The following is a 10,275-nucleotide window of genomic DNA, read 5'->3' as shown; positions in this document are numbered from 1 at the left end:
CCAGCTCCATAGACACCATTCTATGGGCCGGCGTATTCCGCTATCCGCCGAAAGAAGTGACATGTCACTTCTTTAGGCGGATAGCGGAATACGCTGGCCCATAGAATGGTGTCTATGGAGCCGGCGGAAAGGCGCACGGCCATGCGCGCAGACATACTGCGGAATTCCAAGGACATTATCCACGAGAATTCCTCAGTATGAACCCACATTTAGTCAGAATTAGAGAAACAGCTTCTTTCTACCATAAACAGCGCCATCCCTGTCCTCAGGTTGTGTGCGGTATTACAATCTAGCGCAATTTACTTGAAACTAAGTTGTAATAACACATTCAAACTTAGGACGAGAGTATCCAATAGGGATACATGGATCACCATGTAGCCTAAAACCTGGAACCAAGTTGGGTTGCATGCATCAATTTCTTTAGGAGGAAACATCAGAATTAAAGGGGGAAATAGCGCCGCTCTTGTACTCAGTTTGTGTGCGATATTACAGTTCAGTTCCATTGACGTAAATGGAGCTGAACTGTAATAACATACACAACCTGTGGACAGGGGTGGTGCTGTTTCTGAGAGAAAGTAGCTATGAGCTCTAATCCTGAATAATCCCTTTAACAGCCAATAAATTTGAAGGTTTGGAGCCCCAATCTGCATTAGGGCCCCTGTCTGCAATCTATATTACTGTTGCCTTCCTTTGTGGCAGAGAGGTTTAAGGGTCCATTTACACAGAAAGATTATCTGAAAGATTATCTGCCAAAGATTTGAAGCCAAAGTCAAAAACAGACTATGAACAGGGAACAGGTCATAAAGGAAAGCCTGAGATTTCTCCTCTTTTCAGTTCATTCCTGGCTTTGGCTTCAAATCTTTGGCAGATGATCTGTCAGATAATCTTTCTGTGTAAATGGGCCCTTAGGGTGCGTTTACACAGAAAGATTTATCTGACAGACTTTGGAAGCCAAAGCCAGGAATGGATTTGAAAAGAGGATAGATCCCAGTCTTTCCTTTATGACCTGATCCCTGTTTATATTCTGTTCCTGGCTTTGGCTTCAAATATCTGTCAGATAAATCTGTCTGTGTAAAAGCACCATTAGTGTCCAGGCGTTACCTTGTTTAACCCTTGCACCAACCTGTGGCTCTCCAGCTGGTGCAAATCCACAGCTCACAGAATATTTAAACCTGAGAGATGGACCCTGCGGACCCTTCTTCTAGGTGTGCAATACCCCAAAAGTCCAGATGGTGTCGCCTTCTGCTATATCTCTTGGCCCCCATAGTGGTGACCACAAGGCCGGTCACAGGAGCCTTCAGTGGTTGTACAGGTAAAAATACTGTAGAAGTCCCAGGGGCCCTAATGTAAAAATAAATTACCAGGGGCCCTATGTGTATTGTATAATACTGATAATGATATCCAGCCCCTCCTCCCCTGTCTCTCTGGGGTGTTATCAACTGTGCCCGCCACAGACATCAGTGCCAGCCATGGTGCCCTCGGTGGCTGCCCCTGGACCTTGGCTCTCTCACTGGGTGGAAAAAAACTATTTTATTGCCCTAAACCTTGGCCAATGCAAAATTGCTTTTTAGTGCCTCCCCCCTTCAGTCAGCACCAGGGCACACTACTGCCCTCTAGTGGCAGTGACCGCAGGACATGTGGATGGCTGCAGGTCATGCCTCAACTGGGTCTTCCCATCATGCCTGGACAACTAAAGATAGAGTTTTAGCTGTGGGAGTTGTAGTTTTGGAACAGCCGGAGGGCCGAAGGTTCCCCATCCCTGGCCTGGGTTATATGTATATCAGGGTTATTGCTGGGTACACAGCTGGAGAATCCTTAGTCACATGCATCAGCCTATAGAATAGAATGGGCCCTATACTATTTGCAATTGAGAACAGTGTACAGATAATTTTGCGCGGTCATTTGAGATTGGTGGTGAAAAATCACACATGACGTGCTGCAGATTACACAATGGGAATGAAATGGAAGTCTGAAGAATCCCAACATATCATATAAGGATAATTAGCTTCAGGGAAAAGTGAACGCCAACCAATATGGCCGACCTTACCTCTCCTAGAAGTTGTCGGCCACCTTTGGACATGTGTTCGGAAAGCTGGGTGAGAGAGCCCCCCACCTGTGTTTATAGGTGTGTTCTTCACATGACTAATATTTTCCTGCTCGGAGCCATATGCGGTGGGGGGGAGCACTGCCCCCACTTCCTGGAACGTTGGCGTGTGTACATACAGCATGGTGTGTGCTCAGTTGTGTACATACAGCCTCACACACAATGTTTGGTTTATCCGAATTAAATAGACCAGAAAAAAAAAAAAACCCGCTGACACCATACGACAAAGATCCTACAATGGGTCACAAGGTTTCCACCACGCGCGGCTTAAAGAACTGCTCCAACTACAAGGAAATTCTATTAATCTGGCATTAAGACGATGATAGGTGCCAGATTATCACATATTCCGGATTATTGGAAGCCACAGAAAAGACCATAACTGATGCTATGATGATACCACGTAATCTGACACTATTGCTGGAACAAATTCACACGTTGCAGTTCTGGAATGAAAGAAAATGCTGGATTATCAGATTTTCTGGATTATCGGATTACGGGATTCCATTGGATAGGATTGCTGGTTTGTACTGACACGGTTTTGATATGGTTTTTTTGGTTGTCAGTGGAGCAAATTGTAGTTTTGCAATAGCTGGAGGGCCACAGGCTCCCCATCCCTGACCTAGGCCTTCATCTCCAGAAATGATGGTCACTTTATAAACCCCATTACATCATTATAGTTACAGTACATAGAGTTCACAGTTAGGGCCCTATTCCACCGGACTATTATCGTTTAGATTATCATTAAATCGTTCGAATCTAAACGATAATCGTTCGGTTGAAATGCAGTTAACGATTACCAACCGAACGAGAAATCAGTGATTGCTTTATAAGACCTGGACCTATTTTTATCGTTGCTCGTTGGCAAAACGTCTGCATTGAATAAGACATCGTTCGGTCATTCGAAATAGATACGAACGCAATAGCGAATAAATAGCGAAGAAAAAACGATCGCAATTACGATCGTAAGTAACGATTATCGTTCCATGGAAATGAGTGAACGTTTTCAGGTCTTTCGCAATAGCGGTTGTTTGAGATCGTTAATCGTTAACGATTATGCAAACGATAATCGTCCGGTGGAATAGGGCCCTTACTCACAAACAAATTGGAAGTTGTAATAACTCACATGAGTTGTCATCATTTTTAATATTAATCTTTATTTATAATATAAAGTATAAGAGAAAGTATCACCCTGTATGTGACATTAGATCCAGATGTCAACAATCCTCTACTAAGGAGAAGACGACGCCATAAGGAGATCTGGTGCCTGCAAACTCTGCCGAAAAGAAGGCGGCGGCCTATCTCGGAGCTGATCTGCCCAGTGGCGGTCTTTGGCACCAAGCACCCCAAGCGAACGCTTGGGGCCCCCAACATCCAAGGGGGCCCCCACACCCCGCTCTTGTGCTCAAGACGGCTGGACAGGGCCGCTGCCCCGCTCGCTGCTGCCATCTGAACTGTAACTATGAGCACTCGTAATGAGCGCTCACAGTTACATGCAGCAGCACTGAAAGGGAGGGAGCCATTGGCCCCCTTCCTGTCAGTCACTCTTGTGGCTGCAGAAAGTGTTTTCCCTGCGGTCACAAGTGGCCGCTCTGTCCTTGTGGTGTCGGTGCTGCAGTGACATCACTGGAGCATCGGCGCCAGGACAAGGGGAGTGCGGCCTCTTGTGACCGCAGGGAAAACCCTTCCTGTGGCCACAAGAGTTAAGAGAAGAGGAGACGCTCGGACCCAGGTGAGTATGTGTGTTTGTTTTATTGTGTTATATACTATATGGGAGGAGGAGCACACAGGGGTCTGTTTAACTGGGGGAGCGCACATTGGGGGTTTATATAAATGGGGGGAGCACACGAGGGCTATATAACAGGTGGAGCACACAGGGGGGGGCTATATATAACTGGGGGCGCACACAGACTATAGACTACTGGGGCTTCACAGAGGGGTCTATATACTACTGGGGGCAGCACACAGGGGGTCTATATACTACTTGGGGCAGCAGAATGGGGTCTATATACAACTTAGAGAGCACACAGGAAGTCTATATCCAAGTGGGGGAGCACATGGGGAGCTATATACTACTGGGGGAGCACACAGGGGGTCTATATACTACTTGTGAGGCACACAGGAGATCTACTGTATATACTGCTGGGGCAGCACACAGGTGGTCTATATACTGCTGGGGGCAGCACACAGGGGGTCTATATATAACTGGGGGAGCACACAGGGGTCTGTATACTACTGGGGCAGCACACAAGGGGTCTATATAATACTGGTGGGGCACACAGGGGGTCTATATACTACTGGTGAGGCACACAGGTGGTCTATATACTGCTGGGGGAACCACACAGAGGGTTTATATACAACTGGAGGAGCACACAGGGGTATATATCCAAGTGGGTGAGCACACAGGAGGTCTATATCCAAGTGGGGGAACACACAGGGGTCTATATACTACTGGGGGAAGCACACAAGGGGTATATACTACTGGGGGGGGGCAGGACACAAGGGGTATATACTATTGGGGGCAGAACATGAGGAGTATATATTACTGGCGGTAGTGCACAAGGGGTATATACTACTGGGGGCAGCACACAGCGGTCTATTGTTGTGGAGCGCGTGTTGAGGGGCGGGGGCCAGACATAACTTCGCTTGGGGCCCCAGAAATGCCAAGACCGCCCCTGGATCTGCCTATGTTCCTGTATAGGATTCATCAGACATATGTGTGACAGGCATGCAGACAAGATACCCATGGATAAAATTATGAGTCTGTATTCTACGCGGAACAGCAAGTAACTGAAGGGATTAGGGTCAGTTCACACGAAGCAAAACTGGTGGAATTCCGCAGCGGAACTCCCTCCAGCCTCTATGTCATACGGGCTGTCTATGGCGCGAGAGCCTCCTATAGACATCCAGTAAGACACGGAGGCTGGTGGCATTCCGCGGCGCAGAGTTCTACCGCGGAATTCCCCCAGTTTTGCTCTGTGTTAACGGGCCCTTAGGGTGGTATTACACGGGCCGATGGGGGCCCAATAATACCAATAAACGAGCAGCGATCTGCTAGATCGTCGCTCGTTTACTGGACCTATTACACGGCCCGATAATCGTTAAACAAGGGCTGCAGGGACATTGTTACCGATGTCCTTGCAGCCCTTGCTTAACTATAAACTTTACCTATCCACGTTCCAGGGCTGCTGCTGCAGTCTTCTTCTCCACGGGTCCCGCGCGCTCTAACTTCAGAGTGGCCTGTCAGCTGACAGGCCGCTCAGCCAATCACAGGCTGGGACCGCCGCGGCCTGTCAGCTGACAGGCCACTCTGAAGCTTGAGCGTGCAGGACCCGGGTAGAAAAAGACGGCAGCAGCAGCCCTGGATCGTGGATAGGTAATGTATATAGTCAGTCGCCGGCCGCGCACCGGTATTACACATAGCGGTGCGGAGTCGGCGCCCAACGAAAATAGGTCCAAACCTATATAAACGATCAGCTGATGATCGTTGTCATCGGCTGATCGTTGTATTTATTACATGGAGCGATAATCGGCCGATTATCGTTCCGTGTAATAGTACCCTTAGGGTAGGTTCACACTACAAAATCCGCCCGGATAAGTTCCAGCTCGTACCCATTCAAGGCGGCGCGCATATCCACTGGCCTGATTCTGCGTTCTGCCAAAAGAGACTTTTTTTGTCAACTGTATTTTATTCTGAAAATTACAATAAAATATTTTGGAAAACACGGCGTAACGCGGAATCAGCTATAGAATGGTGTCTATATCTATGGCTGATATGCGCGCCGCTGTGAACGGGCACGAGCCACGGAATCCGCCAGAACTTCTCTGAACTTCTTCCGTAGTGTGTACTGTGTACACGTACATAGAGCTTTCTGTTGGTGACATCATCATCACCTGTGTGTGACATCACTTGTCTATCACATCCACACATTAGCATATCATCACCACAATGGCCCTATGGATATTACTGCCCTATGACTTACAGTTAGATTGTGCTGTTGCCAATAGCAACCAATCACAGCTCTGCTTTCAAATATTCAGGAGTCCCAGAGAAAATGAAAGCGGAGATCTAATTGGTTGCTATGGGCAACTAGGGCATTCTTACTCCAAGGAATGGAAGGGGGAGAGAGAGACAGATCCAGTGTGCATCAGGAGAGTCAGAGGATGGGAGGGGGAGAGAGCCAGAGCCTGTGTGCAGCACAAGAGTCCATGGGATGGGAGGGGGGGGGGGGGAGAAAGGCAGAGCCTGTGTGTGCAGCACAAGAGAGTCCAGGGGGAGACATGGACAGATCCTGTATGCAACACAAGAGTCAGGGGATGGGAGGGGGAGAGAGCCAGAGCCTGTGTGCAGCACAAGAGTCCAGGGGATGGGAGGGGGGAGAAAGGCAGAGCCTGTGTGTGCAGCACAAGAGTCCAGGGGATGTGAGGGGGGGGGGGGGGAAGGCAGATCCTGTGTGTGCAGCACAAGAGTCCAGGGGGAGACATAGACAGATCCTGTATGCAACACAAGAGTCAGGGGATGGGAGGGGGAGAGAGCCAGAGCCTGTGTGCAGCACAAGAGTCCAGGGGATGGGAGGGGGGGGGAGAAAGGCAGAGCCTGTGTGTGCAGCACAAGAGTCCAGGGGATGGGAGGGGAGAAAGGCAGAGCCTGTGTGTGCAGCACAAGAGTCCAGGGGGAGACATAGACAGATCCTGTATGCAACACAAGAGTCAGGGGATGGGAGGGGGAGAGAGCCAGAGCCTGTGTGCAGCACAAGAGTCCAGGGGATGGGAGGGGGGGGGGAGAAAGGCAGACCCTGTGTGGAAGAGACAGAGACAGAGTGCTGGACAAGAGAGCCCAGGGGATGGGAGGGGGAGAGATAGTCTGTCTGCAGCACATCTGTCAGCCATATAGATGTTTCCATAGAGAGCGGAGCCGTCCTGACAGTATTATAACAAGATAAAGCTCTACCCGGATCTATAAACAACAGGTCAGATTTTGGCAAATAATTTTTTATTTCTTTTTCGGCTGTAGAAACGTTATGGATCCATAACATAGAAATAAATGGCGGAAACATGAAAGTAATTGTAACAACCCCAAAATTATTCACAAATCCATCGGTATATACAGACATCTCATTCGCTTACAGTTTTATACACAGTATAAAGAATGACGTCTTTTCTTTATTTGTTTGTACAATCTCGGCGCTGTACTATACTCCTTTACGTGCGCAGTTGTCCATTTTAACTTATCCAGATCCTGCGGAGCTAACACCATAGGGAGAACTTGGGGTCCCTGGGTGAGAAGCAGCAGGGGTCGGTCACCAACCACTAGCGTTATAATGCACTTTATTTCCATATGCTCCATAATGGCGCATGCACGTCCGCCATATTTATAAAGCCTCCATTCACCATGTTTTGCATATTTTCATCATGTCTACCATATATATATTTGGTTAGTCGTGATCTAAGTGGTGAAAAAAAGTGCACAAGATTTAAGCTTTGAGCTGCCTGCCCTTCTCAATCAGCAGCATGTCGGGGAAGCGCGCCAAATTCATCTACCTACATGCAATATATTTATAAATTTATCACAGAACAAGCTGCGCCAAACTGACTATGTGCCCTAATGTGTTAAATCAACACTAGCCCCTATGTATGTGTCAGAGATGGTGCCTCTGTATGGCGCCATATTACCTTATTCTCTGTGAACGTGATTTGTAGGGATGCATTAACTTTTGAAGGCATAGGAAAAAATGGCCACTTTCTTCCAGATACAGCACTACTCTTGTCCTCAGTTTGGATGTTTGCAGTTCAGTTCCATTGATGTGAATGAAGTGTAATATCACACACAACCTGAGGACATGGGTGGTGCTGTTTTTAAAAGAAAGTAGCTGTGGTTTTTTTTTCTAATCCTGGATAACCCCTTTAAAGCAGTGTACTCCACCCTGCTCTTCCTAACCTGGCATGCTGGAAGCTGTAGTTTTGCAGCAGCTGGAAGCCAACAGGCTGGAGATAACTCATCTATCTAGGGTGGAATTGAATGTCGTAGATTGTGATGTCATAAAGTCATGATAGCTGGGGAGAGACAATTGGTGGAACCTTCGGGGCATGCTGAGGATTGTAGTTTTGCAACAGCTGGAGAGCCACAGGTTGTGGAACCCTGCCTTTAAGGAGCTTGCCAGTCAAAACTCATGCACTGTATGGCAGGGCCTTAGGGGTCCACCCCTGCAGGCCGTGTACTAGGCAGGCCGTGTACTAGGCATAACACAGAACATAGGTATACAGAATTGTCTTCCATGTAGGTTCTGCAAGATGCTGCATATAACCAGCACTGTCCAGCAGTATCTGGAGGAATTGCCATCAAACTGTGCAAGACTTAATCCCTTAATATGACATCCCTAAATATGCCCACCTGACATGGCAGATAATCACCAGAGAGGAACCCAACTTCTTTAGCATCATGCAGAAACTACAGCTGCTGGAAATTACTGATTTATTATAAGCTAAACCTTGCTAACTTTTCAATAGACAGGGGGGACAGTTCTGAAGGAGACTGGGTGCTCCATAGTACTAATAATAGGTAAGTGATCCCTTCTCTGACTCTTAGGGTATGTACACACGTCAGAAAATAGACAGAAAATCCATAGCAGAATCCGCCGCTCGTGGAGTGCGGCAGGTGCGCGCGTCTTTGCCCATGTCATAGACTCCATTCTATGCACAGCCGGATTCCGCAACGGTTTTTCCATCTATTTTCCGAAGTGTGCACATACCCTTAGGGTAGCTTCACACATACAGGATCCGCAGCAGATTTGATGCGGTGTTTATTATTTAGATCAGATCTGCGCCATCAAATCCGCTGCTATATTGTACACGTGAGGCTACCCTTAGGATGATATTAGGGGTTTATTTCCCCTATTATGTAACATTCTTCAACCAAATCCAGAGATGGACATAGTTGTGGGCCCTGCAATGATCTGCATTTTTTAAAGGGCCCTCACTTAACATGGCTCAGCAGGATGGCCAGGGTAATCACAAATATGACATTCGATGAATCGCAGACAGCAGATTATATGAGAACTGCAAAAACATGGAGGTTTATAGGGACTGAAGCAGCAGGGGGTGTAACTAGCTGAAAAGGTATATTAATGCACTACCGTGGCATCCACAGGCCTCGTGTTGCTAAATCATGAGCTAATCAATATAGAATCTTCTTGTACAGTCCAAATCACCCTGAAGAGATGGTGATGGTTCAATCCAACACTCCTGGAAAATGTAATGCCTGTGGACGCCAAAGAGGCAGAAATGGTGGACAGCAGCGTGCCAGACAAGAGGAAAGTCTCTGTGCATTGCTTTATTGTTCTTCTCTCCAATCACATCCAAAGCTGCCTTCTCCAAATGCGTTTTGCCCAAATCAAAATTGGGACTGCAATTTTAGCAAGTTCTGGCAGCTGTAGATGTGATTGAAGTAAAGTGACGTGATGACATTTCTGCAAAATGACTCAATATTAAACATAGACATCCCCCCAGCCCTACATTTTCCCATAGTCGGTGCAAGTATCTATAACAGCCCCCCTATAATGTCTGGATTGTCAGCGGCACATTACAGTAAAGACACAGTGGTTGTAGCGGAAATTTAAAAAAAAAATACAGTCATGTTAAACAGTGGTTTAAATTTGAGGAAAAAAAATATATAAAATTTGGCAGCAAATACTGCAAGACGAGACAAGCACTCCCAAAGCTTCGTGGTACCAGCATTCATCCCTCCTGATGTATGTCCAAGATCACACACTTATCCTTTCTTGATACGTTAAAACCAAAGATTGTACGGCAACGCGTTTCTTGTTTAGTAAATCCCCCCACTGGGGAGTAGGAAGGCTAAAATGGACCCCCGGCATCCGGGGAACTGGGGGGGGGGGGGTAATGTTTACAGGATAGGAGTAGTGTTCCAGCGATACTGGGGGGGAGAGGTGTATTATCCGACTGCAGCGTCCTCCTCTCGTAAGGCCCAAAACGCGCCAGGGACCGTAAGGATCCATCGTCTATAAAGTCCATGACACTTAAATAAATAGTAGAAAAATAATCCTTTTTCTTAAAAATCGAGATGCATTTTTTTTTATGAAACTATTCACAATTCGGCACGAGTTCAGTCTTTTTTTTCCATTATTTAAAATATTTTTTTCTTCTATAAAAAAAAA

This window comes from Dendropsophus ebraccatus, chromosome 8 (genome assembly GCF_027789765.1).
Source record: "Dendropsophus ebraccatus isolate aDenEbr1 chromosome 8, aDenEbr1.pat, whole genome shotgun sequence".
Lineage (NCBI taxonomy): Eukaryota > Metazoa > Chordata > Amphibia > Anura > Hylidae > Dendropsophus > Dendropsophus ebraccatus.
Note: the sequence above shows the minus strand (reverse complement) of the source record.